The sequence below is a fragment of the Meleagris gallopavo genome, chromosome 16, assembly GCF_000146605.3.
Source record: "Meleagris gallopavo isolate NT-WF06-2002-E0010 breed Aviagen turkey brand Nicholas breeding stock chromosome 16, Turkey_5.1, whole genome shotgun sequence".
Taxonomy (NCBI): Eukaryota; Metazoa; Chordata; class Aves; order Galliformes; family Phasianidae; genus Meleagris; species Meleagris gallopavo.
In genome coordinates, this window is record NC_015026.2 from 14,226,256 (window position 1) to 14,236,881 (window position 10,626).

Here is a 10,626-nt window from a genome sequence, read left to right on the forward strand (position 1 = left end):
CCCTGCGCGCCCGATTCTGCTGAAACCACGAGCATCTTCTTGGCCTTAGGCGAGGCCTGCCAGCCCTGGCCTCCAGAAGCTGCGGTCTGTGCAGTGGGCTAAAAGCATTGGTGGTGCTGGAAGTCCGCCGCCCACCGCGTCATCCTCATGTCTTTACAAAACTACTGAAAAAGGAATACATATTTGCTGTGTTTTAAGATAGGAAAGAGGATTTCGGTTTCAGGAGTCTTGCTAAGAGTCAGGTTTTGATTTGCTTAGATGTTGTAAATGAAATATCTTCAGAACTCCAGGACAGTGTAAAGCACCGTGCAGTATTTTAATGGAGGTGTTCTGGTTGCTGAATAGTGATGTGCAGGAATCTTGCTAGCTGGATGCTGAAGAGGACTTAAGCCCAGGATGCTTATTGTCCATTACTAATACTGAGAGCTATAACCAGGCCTTAAGTTTTAAGTATTAATAAATCTTATAGCTAATCTTTTCAAATTCTTATGAAGGCATGTGGGGATTGAAAAATGGTCCCGAGTGCGCAGGATTTCATTCCATAGATCCAGTATTCTGTAGCTTCTGAGAATTAAATGGGTGGAAATGTGCTATTCATGGGATGGAATGGGACTTGAGGTGTGGAGTGGAACAGCCCGATGGAATGATCTTGCATCTTTGGACTTGCATCTTTCTGCTCTCGGCTTAGCAGGTACAGGGTGTGCTTCTTTCGAGTGTGCCTGTTCCTGGAAGCAGATGTGGTGACAACACTTACATCCCCTGCAGGGATGCTTGGGATCCACAGCAGAGTGCTGTTGACAGAGATGTAAAAAGCACTCTGTCATCCTCAGGCGCATCTGAGCTGAATGGGCAAAAAAGTATCTGCAGAGAGCCGTGTTAGCAGAAAGGAATAGATAATGTGCTTCTTATGAGAACAAATGAGTTTTGTCCCTCTACATAGCCTCTGTTATCAGCTTATGTATGTAAGATGCAGCTATTACTTCCCTTTGCACTTGCCTGCACCTGTATGCCTCTTACTGTGCAGCAGATTAACTGTTATGGAAGTGAAAACCTCTGCATGTTACAGAGAATTCTGCTGTTCATCAGTTCATAGTAAGCAGAGAAATGCTTTCCCCATCAGAGCACGCCTTGCAGTTCTGTAGCAGGGAAGCCCATCTCTGTCCCTGAGCAGCATTCAGTGCTGTGTGCTTTGCCTGTGCAGCTCCTGGGTCTGCAGCTTCCAGTGCCACCTTCACTGGCGGATCCTCCTCTGGGAACAAGGTTTAATCCCCCACTCTTGATTTCTCTGCATGTATCATTCAGCAACATTTCAACAACTAAAGCAACACTGGGATGCTGGGAGTTGATGATCAAAAAGTAATTTGTTCTTCTGTTGCAATATCATGTCGAAAGACCTGGGCTTCTAATTACACTGTTAGTTTATTGATTTTAAGTGAAATAAAACCAGAAGTGGATGTTGTTCTCTGGCATAAAAATTGTGTGTCGTATCCTCTTGTTACCGCTACTGCAGAACCACCCAATCTTGCTTTTACATAAGTGTATTGGGATTGTGCATATAGCTGTGTCCTGTTAAATTAGGGCTGTGTGCACAGCCTTCGTTTCCCTTCCCCTGAGTGCTCTGAAGGAAAGATTTCTGTCTCGGTATCCTTCCACGTGTTTCCCCAAGATGGTTGTATACGATGTCTTTTAAAACAAACTTTGCCAAAAGCAAAGCTTTTCTAGACATTTTGACTGCAGAGTGACTCAATATTTTCCACTTGCCCTGAAATAGGGCAGCAGAAGCACCTGGACAAGAGCGTTGAAATCAGAAGTTCCTTGAAATGAAGCAGTGCTGTCAGTCTGTGATCGCAGGGCTTAGAATATAACATTTCTTTTCCTTAACCTCCAAACTACTGAAGATGTAGAACGGCATCAGATTTTTGGCATTTTTGTGTTCTTCCATCTGCTTTGTATTGTGTGAGTGTAGGGAAATGACTGATCATATGGCACATTTGCAGAACTGCAGCACAGGCTGTCCAGAGAACTGGGGGTGCCCAAGGGCAGGCTGGATAGAGCCCTGCTCTATGGGTGGGACTGGGTGCTCCTTATGTTCCCTTCCAGCCCAAACCAGTCGATGATCATGTATTTATTTATCTTGAAATGAAGTTCCTGTGGATGCTTTCAGGCTGATGCCCCCAGTAACTTAGGAAGGCAGTAACCACTGTCAGGATGTGAGAAACACTCAGAATCAATAATTTTTTGTCAGGCAAAGATCTTCATGAAGAAGGAAATGTATTCATTGCAGTAATGGGGCACAGCCCTTTATAGCAAGGGAAGAATTGTGCAACTTATCACAGAAATTCACTTCATTAAATACTCTCACTCCAGCACCTCTCCTGGTGTTACTGTTACTCACTGGTTGAGCGTATCAAGCTCACAGTCTTCACAATGTGATTACTAAAATATTTTTCCATATCAATTTATCATCCACCTGTTCTTTCATCTTTCAGTGGGGAACAAGCGAACAGTGCATTCTAGGCCCCTCCATTTTTCAAGGGTGACTGGAGGGCAGTGCATATTGGGCCCACCTACACTTCTTCATTTATCAAGGGGACAGGAGGACAATGCATGCTAGATTCTCCCTCTCTATTAACTTATCGTGGTCTAGGTATGCTGGCAACCAAGCTACTTGGCAAACTTACTCTACCCTGTACTAGGCTATGCCCCAATGATTCGTTGTGAACAACAACCCCTGCGGCCATTTTGTAGGAAAGCTTAGCAAAAGTCTGTATCTTAGTTAGCATTGTTCTACTGCAAAACACAATTTACTTCTCACAAGATGTTTTGCCATTGGACAGGACCAGCACTAAGGTCACAGGCACCAACTTAAAGAAGCATGTTTACTTAAATTTAAAGCAGCAAGACAATCAATTCTTTACAAGGGTAGATAATGGCAGGACAAGGGGAAATGGTTTTAAGTTGAAGGAGGGAAGGTTTAGGTTGGATGTCAGGGGGAAGTTGTTTGCTGTGAGAGTGGTGAGGTGCTGGAGCAGCTGGAGCAGCTGCCCAGAGAGGCTGTAGATGCCTCATCCTTGGTGATGTTCAAAGACAGGCTGGATGTGGCCCTCGGCAGCCTGGTCTGGTATTAAATGTGGAGGTTGGTGGCCCTGCCTGCAGCAGGGGAGTTGGAATTCAGAGCTTTATGATCCCTGAGGTCCCTTCCAACCCAAGCCATCTGTGATAATAAGTGAGATGATACAGCAAGAATAATAGAGAGCAAGGCAATGCACCTAGCCATTACTGCGTGAGGATTGCAATAGTGATAAAAAAGATGCATCACCAATTGCCCGAATATTTCACCATCGTCTAGATTTCCAGTTGCTGGGAGCCCCAGTTGCAGTGAGGTCTTGGAGAGCCCTTCCCTATAGCTGGGGGCCCTACGCAGTATATCTGTTCATAGATGAAGTCTCCAGTTTTGCTACCAGAGGATCCAGCTGTTATATTGTTGAATAAACAAGTTTATGTGACAGTTAGGCAGAAACATAGAATCACAGAATGGCTTGGGTTGGAAGGGATCCCAAGGATCATCAGGTTCCAACCCCCACTACCGCAGGCAGGGCCACCAACCTCCATGTCTGGTACTGGACCAAGTTGCCCAGGGCTCCATCCAGCCTGGTCTTGAACATCTCCAGGGAAGGGGCATCCACAGCCTCTCTTGGAACATTTGGTTTCATTCTCTCTAGGATTCTACCTCAAATCCAGCTAGGGCTCAAGGAGGAACCAATGAAGTTTGTGTACTAGTAGGCCTTGACACAATGATTCTAAACGAGGAAAGGTTAATACATTTTCATAACGCTTTTCTAAGCTCCATCTCTTGCTAATGAGAGGTTTTGTCCAAGATATTTTGCTAATTAGCTTAAGTATTTGTCCAACATATTTTGCTAATTAGCATATGTATTTGGCTAATAGTCAGATACTGATGATATATAATGCTGAGTTGTGAGATTCATCTAGAAGTCAATTTTGGTTCCAGGCCTGCTGTTCAGGCCTTAGTACTTCAGGAGAAGGGAAAGGAATGGTACTACTTTTTGGTGGCAATCAGAAGGCCTGGTGGAGAAAGGTCTGGTGAGGGCCCTGCCTGCGGAGCAGGCTGCAGGGCACCTGCATGGCCCTGGGCTCATGGCATGGCACCAGCCTGTGCCTGCTGCCTGCTTGGTGTGCTCAGACCTCTGACAGGTGAGCAGAGATCATGGGTGTGCTAGCAGAAATCCCCACGGAAAATCAATTTTATTTTGTCCAATGTTAACAATTTTTGATTTATGTAAACCTGGATTCTTCTTTGCTTGCAAGAAAAGTGTGGTGTGCTCAAAGTGCTGGCTTCCACAGAGGTTGGTGGGACCCCAGCTGTTAGGTGACCACGAGTGTATGTGCAGCTGGAAGCTTCCACAGGCTGTGTGGCCTTCGGGCTGCTGCTCTGTGGGGCACAGAGGGGCGGCGAGGGGCTCTGCCAGGTTGGATCGGCTCCGGGTGTTGTGTGGTGGTGCTGCCAGTTCACCTCCAGCACGTGGTGGCTGACCGGATCCAGTGGGCTGACAGCAAAGTAGTGTTTTGTCCAGTGGGTGGCTTGCAGCATCAGTTGATACTCAGTAGAATTTTTAAAACAAATGTTAACTTAATATGCACATTGATACAGTACAAAAATAAGTACCTGGTGCTGCTTAGTAGATCTGGCTCCTTAATAATAAGCTTTTACAGTTAATGCTCTGTACAGGGACATTCCAGCGCCTGGGGCAACCTCCTTTGGAAAACAGTAGAAGAAAAAAAGAAACTGAGGGCTCTGTAAGTGTGAGTGCTGGCTGTACATGCCCCTTCTCCTCGCAGCAGGGGTCTGATTCCAGGCCATAGCCGTGAGCACTGCCTGCGTTCAGCTGCAGGAGCATGGAGCCAGGCACTGGTGCAGGGCTGCAGTTGGCAGCGGCTGCTGTGTGTATCAAAGCCCTGTCTGGTCTACCTGGCACCTGCAGGTGCTTGGGTGGAGTGGTTTGTGGGTGTCATCCTTTCCCCCACTTTTGCTGTCATGTTGCTGTGGCCATTGGTTCATCTCTATGGCTTGCTATACAAAATAACAATGGCATTGTTATTTGCAGTAAAAACACTTTTGCTCACTAGCTGAAGATGCTTCCAATGTTTTGTTTGAAAATCGGTGGTCAGCACTGTGGAAAAAAGTGGTCCTTGGAGAGTGCAGGTTGTAGTTGTCATAGGTGTGACAACTGTGTGGCTTGAAATCATTGAAGAGCTGTTCAGCTGGGTGGCAAGTTCACTAGCTTGTGTCTGCATCTTAAGCAACATAATCGCTCGTGAGAACCGCCCTCAGCCCAGCATAAAGGATGCTTTAAGCACAGTCCCTCCCTCTTAGGTTAATTCCCTTTACCAAGGTGATGGAGGAGAGCTCTGTACACAGCCATCTGCTGATCTCTGTTGTGAACGCTTTCCTTGCTCTGCCTTGTGTGCTGGAACAGTGGGAGTCTGGGAGGGCACTGTCTGTTTCCCCACCCTGAAATCCAAACTCCCAACGACCTGATGGATGGGAGCTGATGGAAGGGAGCCTCGGGAGCTTCATGGCGACCTCATAGTGTTGGAGGGGGAGAAGCATTCAGAATAGCAGATGGAGATGAGGGCTTTGCTTATCACGTGGATCCTTTCCACTGTGTTGGCAAGTGTGGAGTGCAGGCTGACTGTCCATGTATGAGACCTGTTTTTGTGTTCTTTAGACGCTGCTCTTCCTTTCCTGATGCCTGTGGGTAGTGTCAGGTTTTGCTAAAATAATGAGCAGCAGAATTTGTAATTATTGGGGGATTCTTCCAATTTAATGAGAAACTGCTTTTGCTATTGTCTTAATTTACAGAAGCTGTCAATCCTGAAGAAACTGGATTTTCTTTTTTTCTTGAAGAATCCTGTAATATTGTAATGATATTTTTCTAATGAGCCTGCAGTTATTAGGTGTCATATTTCTGATGCCTGCCTCCTTACTCGCTGTCGGGTGAGATATCCATATAATTGTTCAGACATGAGAGGCAGTGCAAGTGAGCACTGGCAGAGGGATCACCTGCATCGTTTGGAGACAGCACTTCGGTCACAGGGCACTGACTGTCTTGTCTCATATTTCTGTTGTGTCTTTGGTCAGGGATAGAACTTGAATGTGATTCATAGTGTTGAGAATGATGATTAAAACAGAATGTTGAGGGTACTAAGAACTGACTCCATTTATTAAAAAGGTTGGAACAGCAATGTTTCTGGAGAACCTTGTTTCAAGTTCATAGCTACGTAGGCAAGCACTGGTTCTTTTTGGTTTGAATTTTCTCCTTTCTTAGCTAGCAAGTTCCCTTTACCATTTATCTTTACCAGCAGTCAGACCCTGGTCACTGATTTGGCCTTCACTCCACACGTCCACTCCGGAAAAGTCAGAAATCTTTTGATTCAGAGCATGTCTTTACTTAATGAAAATGCAGCGATAAAACCAAATAGGGTTACAAGCTGGAGATTTGGCTTTCCATTACCCGTGTCCTGCTGCAGCCCTGAGATCGAAGGTAAAGCAAATAGTAATGATAGAAATGCTTCATTCCTTCCCCTGAAGGTGAACAAGGAGCGTACACTGGGAAATAAGTAAATGGCATCTCGTCTGTTTTATTGTGAGGCCTGAAGACTGCCTCTTCAAGCTTAAGGACTATTCACTGCTGTTTTCTGCTGCTTTTTTCCCCCAAATGCCCTCCCTCAGTGCCATGAGGGAAGCTCCCACCTGCAGAAGCTGAGGAGTGGGCCGCTTGTCCTTCTCCCACAGGATGGTTCTAGTGTTACAGAAGGCAGCCAGCTTTTTTATTTGCTTTCTTAGTAGTGCATCATTTGCTCTGAAGCAGTGGTTGCATGGTAGGCTGTGTGTCTGCGCTGAGGAGCAACCCAAATGTGAGCTGGTGGGAGAGCAGCCCCTTAACAAGTACAGAACAGGACGGTCCCTCCTGTGACCCCATCTCCCATGGGATCCTTCTTTTCACACACAGGGTGGTGAGGCACTGGAACAGGTTGCCCAAGAGGTTGTGGATGTGGTTGAGGATGTTCCCATCCCTGCAGGCATTCAAGACCAGGCTGGATGTGGCTCTGGGCAGCCTGGTCTGCTGGTTGGTGACCTGCACATAGCAGGGGGTTGAAACTGGGTGAGCACTCTGCTCCTTTTCAACCCAGGCCATGCTATGATTCTGTGATTGGTGGCAGACCTCTTGGCTCTGGCTTTGCGATGCATGACAGTGCAGGAGGGAGATGTGTCATTCTGTTGGGGACGAGCCAGGCTGGTCTGACACAGGGCTACCAGAGGGCTTAGCTCTAGCGATTTCCCAACAGAGACATTCAAGTAAATACAGTCAGAACTTAACTACAAATTAGATAATTTATTCTGTAGTCTTTTGGGAGAGGGCAGTGCGTGCTTGGAGGGGCACACGTAGAAGGATTGTTCTGAAGTCTGTGGGTGGTTGTTTCAATATTACACTTGATGAGCTCTGTAAACATCAAATGGATCAAATGCTGAATTAAGAACTAAAAAGCAAGACATAATGCTTTGGGGTTAGGTGGAGGAAAAACACTCTTGGAAATGCAGAAGCAGCATGTCCTTCCCTCATCACTCTTGATTATTCCCCTCTAAAATGTTTCAGTGCAGAACATGTCTGCTGAGCAGAAATTACAGGTTTGTTTAACATATTAGAGATGTTCAGATCTGGCAAACAGTTGCTGGAAAATTACTTGCTCAATACAATTAGTTATGGTAAAGGTTTCTGATGTATTATATGAATTCTACACTGATTTGATGAAGTACATTTGGAGTCTCTTCATGTCACAAGTTTTATCCATCTTGTGAAAATTAGCGGACTGGGTTTGTGGTGGGCCTCACCCTATGATAAATATATCTGACTCAGTTCATTATGAGGGATGAGGCTCTTAAAATGTGGTGCCTGTCTGGGCCCTATGGTAAGTTCATTCATTCCCAGTAATGTTAGGGGGAAAAGTCTATGTCCAAACATGGATTCTTCATGCTTAGGTTCTTCATCTTCTTTACGTCACTTAAGCTTATGACACTTATTAATATCCATAAGCAGTGTATGTTATTAAAAAATACCTTTAAAGTAAAGCTGTTTTGAGCAAGCAATATGAATTTTTTTTTATTTAAAGATCAATTTGAGGTAATGTTCTGGATGACCGCTGATGATGATCTGGGCTGATGGTCAGGTCTCCTCGTAGCACATTTACCAGCAGCAGTCAGACTGTAATCCCTGTGAAACTGAGTCATGACCTGATTGAGCACCTGGGGAAAGGACCTGGTCAGCCCTGGCAGTACAGGTGAAGGCAATTCAGCTGTGTGACTGGAAGGGATGGAGCCTGCTGCACATTTCAGACCTCATTTAAGGGCTGACTGCCACTGGGGAAGGATTTCTTTCTGGAGATCCCTTCTTGGTGGAGCTTTCTTCTGCGAACCTGGAATCTTTTGGTATGGGTGAGCAATTTCTTCCTTTCCTTTATGGTGCCTTTCTATCATGCTGGTTTTTCAGTCATCACACCTTTGTTGTAATGCTCTTCCCATTGTATTGATCTGTCCAATTGCTACCATTGCAAATAAAATAACTGTGATGTCTCTAATTTCAGGAAAAATTCCACTATCTGTCTTGACAGAGCTGCAGTAGCACAAGTGGCAGCTTTCTGAGGGATGTGGTTTTGTGCCAGACAGAGGCATGTGTGGTTCTCCTGTCCTGTCCTGAAGGGAGGGTGATGATGGAGAGGAGTTGTCTTGTATCCCCTTTGCAGCTCATACCTCAGCCCTGAGGCCATTGCTGTGGAAGGCTGGTGGCTGTTTCCCTCCTCACCCACTTGCCCTGATTCTGAGGGCTCTGCTCGAAGCAAGATGTCATCCTCATCTGGGCCTGGCAAAGTCAGCATTCCGCTTCTTTTTGCTCCTGTTCTAATTGGGATTTGGCCATTCCCACCTCAGCGTGCTGCTCTGTGGGACAAATGCTGGCTGCTTGGTGCTGGAGCAAAGTGCACATCTGCAGGAGGACAGGACTCAGTGTCAGAGCAGTCCTGCTGCCCTCCCCTCTGCCACACCTGCCTGTCAGACATGAGCCAAGTTCCTTCCTGGAGGTAATGATACATCATGCTTCTGTCTTCAATTAGGATTTACAGTGAAGTAATCTGTAAGTGATTGGATTTTTTTCCCAGCGTATGCTGCTCAGAGGCACGTTTCCTTTTTACTTCCTTTTTCAGAGTGCTAACATTTTTAATTTTTGGAATTTGGTAGTTAAGTGGGCTGAAAAGACTCACGTGCAATGCATTTCTGAACAGCACACTCAAAAGAAATGTGCAGTATTGCATGACACATCTAGAACTCTGTTGTGGAAAGGTACCTTCCCTTTCCCACTGCAGGGAGAGGTGTCATTTTGGGATATTTCATGGTTATCTTTCACCCATCAGTTAGAGGTTAGGAAAAAAAATGATTTGATGGAACTAAAACTGAATCTTTTTTGTCTACTTGGTTGCTTCTCGATGTAAATTAGATTATGTCTTGCAGAAAGCAGGACATAAGGAGCATCCAAGCTCAACATGTCACAGCAAACATGTGAGAATGATGGGAAGCATCATTCGTGTACATGCAGACATGCAGATGTGGCCATGTGCAAGACATGGAGGCAGCAAGGTGCTGGTGTGACAGGGCACAGCTCCTGCACCCGGCCCTGGCTCTTCCCTCTTTAGTTTGGAGCTGCAGTTGGGGAAACAGGGCTTTGTTCTCAGGAGGAATTGTAATAGTTTGAGAAATGAATATGCAGAGTTTGTGGTATTTGTTGTAGAGCTGGTAATAAAACTAAGAGGATTCTGTTTCTCTCAGCGTCTTATTTGATGTGTATCTTTTTTTCTCCTCTGATGTTACTTAAGGAAACCATATAGGCTGTGTTTCAGAGCTCACTTAGAGCAAGTGGCTTCAGAACTAAGATATTATCAAGGAACAGATACATTTAAGCGGCTTTTTTCTTGGCAAATATGAAGGAGTTCTGTGTTCTGTGGTGATGCAATGATGCTCAGTGTTGGTGTGTGCCTGGCAGGGCACGCTGCTGGCTCACGTTCAACTTGTACCAGAACCCCAGGTCTCCTTTCTGGGGCATTCCCCAGCATCCAGCGCCCACTCAGCACATAGAGCTGACGCTGCCCTGTCCCAGTGCAGAATGTAGCACTTCTCTTGTTAATCCTCGTGTGGCTGCTGATGCACATCCCTCTAATTTGTCAAGATCTCACTGCAAGGCCTCTCTACCCTCAAGGGGTCAACAGCTCCCACTAATTTAGTAACATCTGCAGCTTATGTATAAGACCTCGCATAGTAATTTTCCTCCTGCTCTGTAACTGTTTTGTCTCTGGTGTTAGGAGGGCACCCACTTGTATAGGAGCATAGTACTGGAAGGGACTTGCTGACTCAACATGTCCAGTCCCAGTATTGCAGGCAGTTGCATTACGTAAGCTGTTTCATAAATTTATCAAGCTTCGTCTTAAAACCTTTAGTTAAATCTCTTGCTTCTACTCTTCTAAAAGTAACCTCCTTCTGAATTCCAGTTTTTTTTTTTT

The 10,626-nt window shown here is 45.6% G+C and overlaps 1 protein-coding gene across 23 annotated transcripts in view; it reads left to right on the plus strand.

The window, feature by feature from the left end:
- MAPK8IP3 (mitogen-activated protein kinase 8 interacting protein 3) overlaps positions 1-10,626 on the plus strand; it is a 72,872-nt gene that overhangs the window by 481 nt on the left and 61,765 nt on the right. The window lies entirely within an intron of this gene.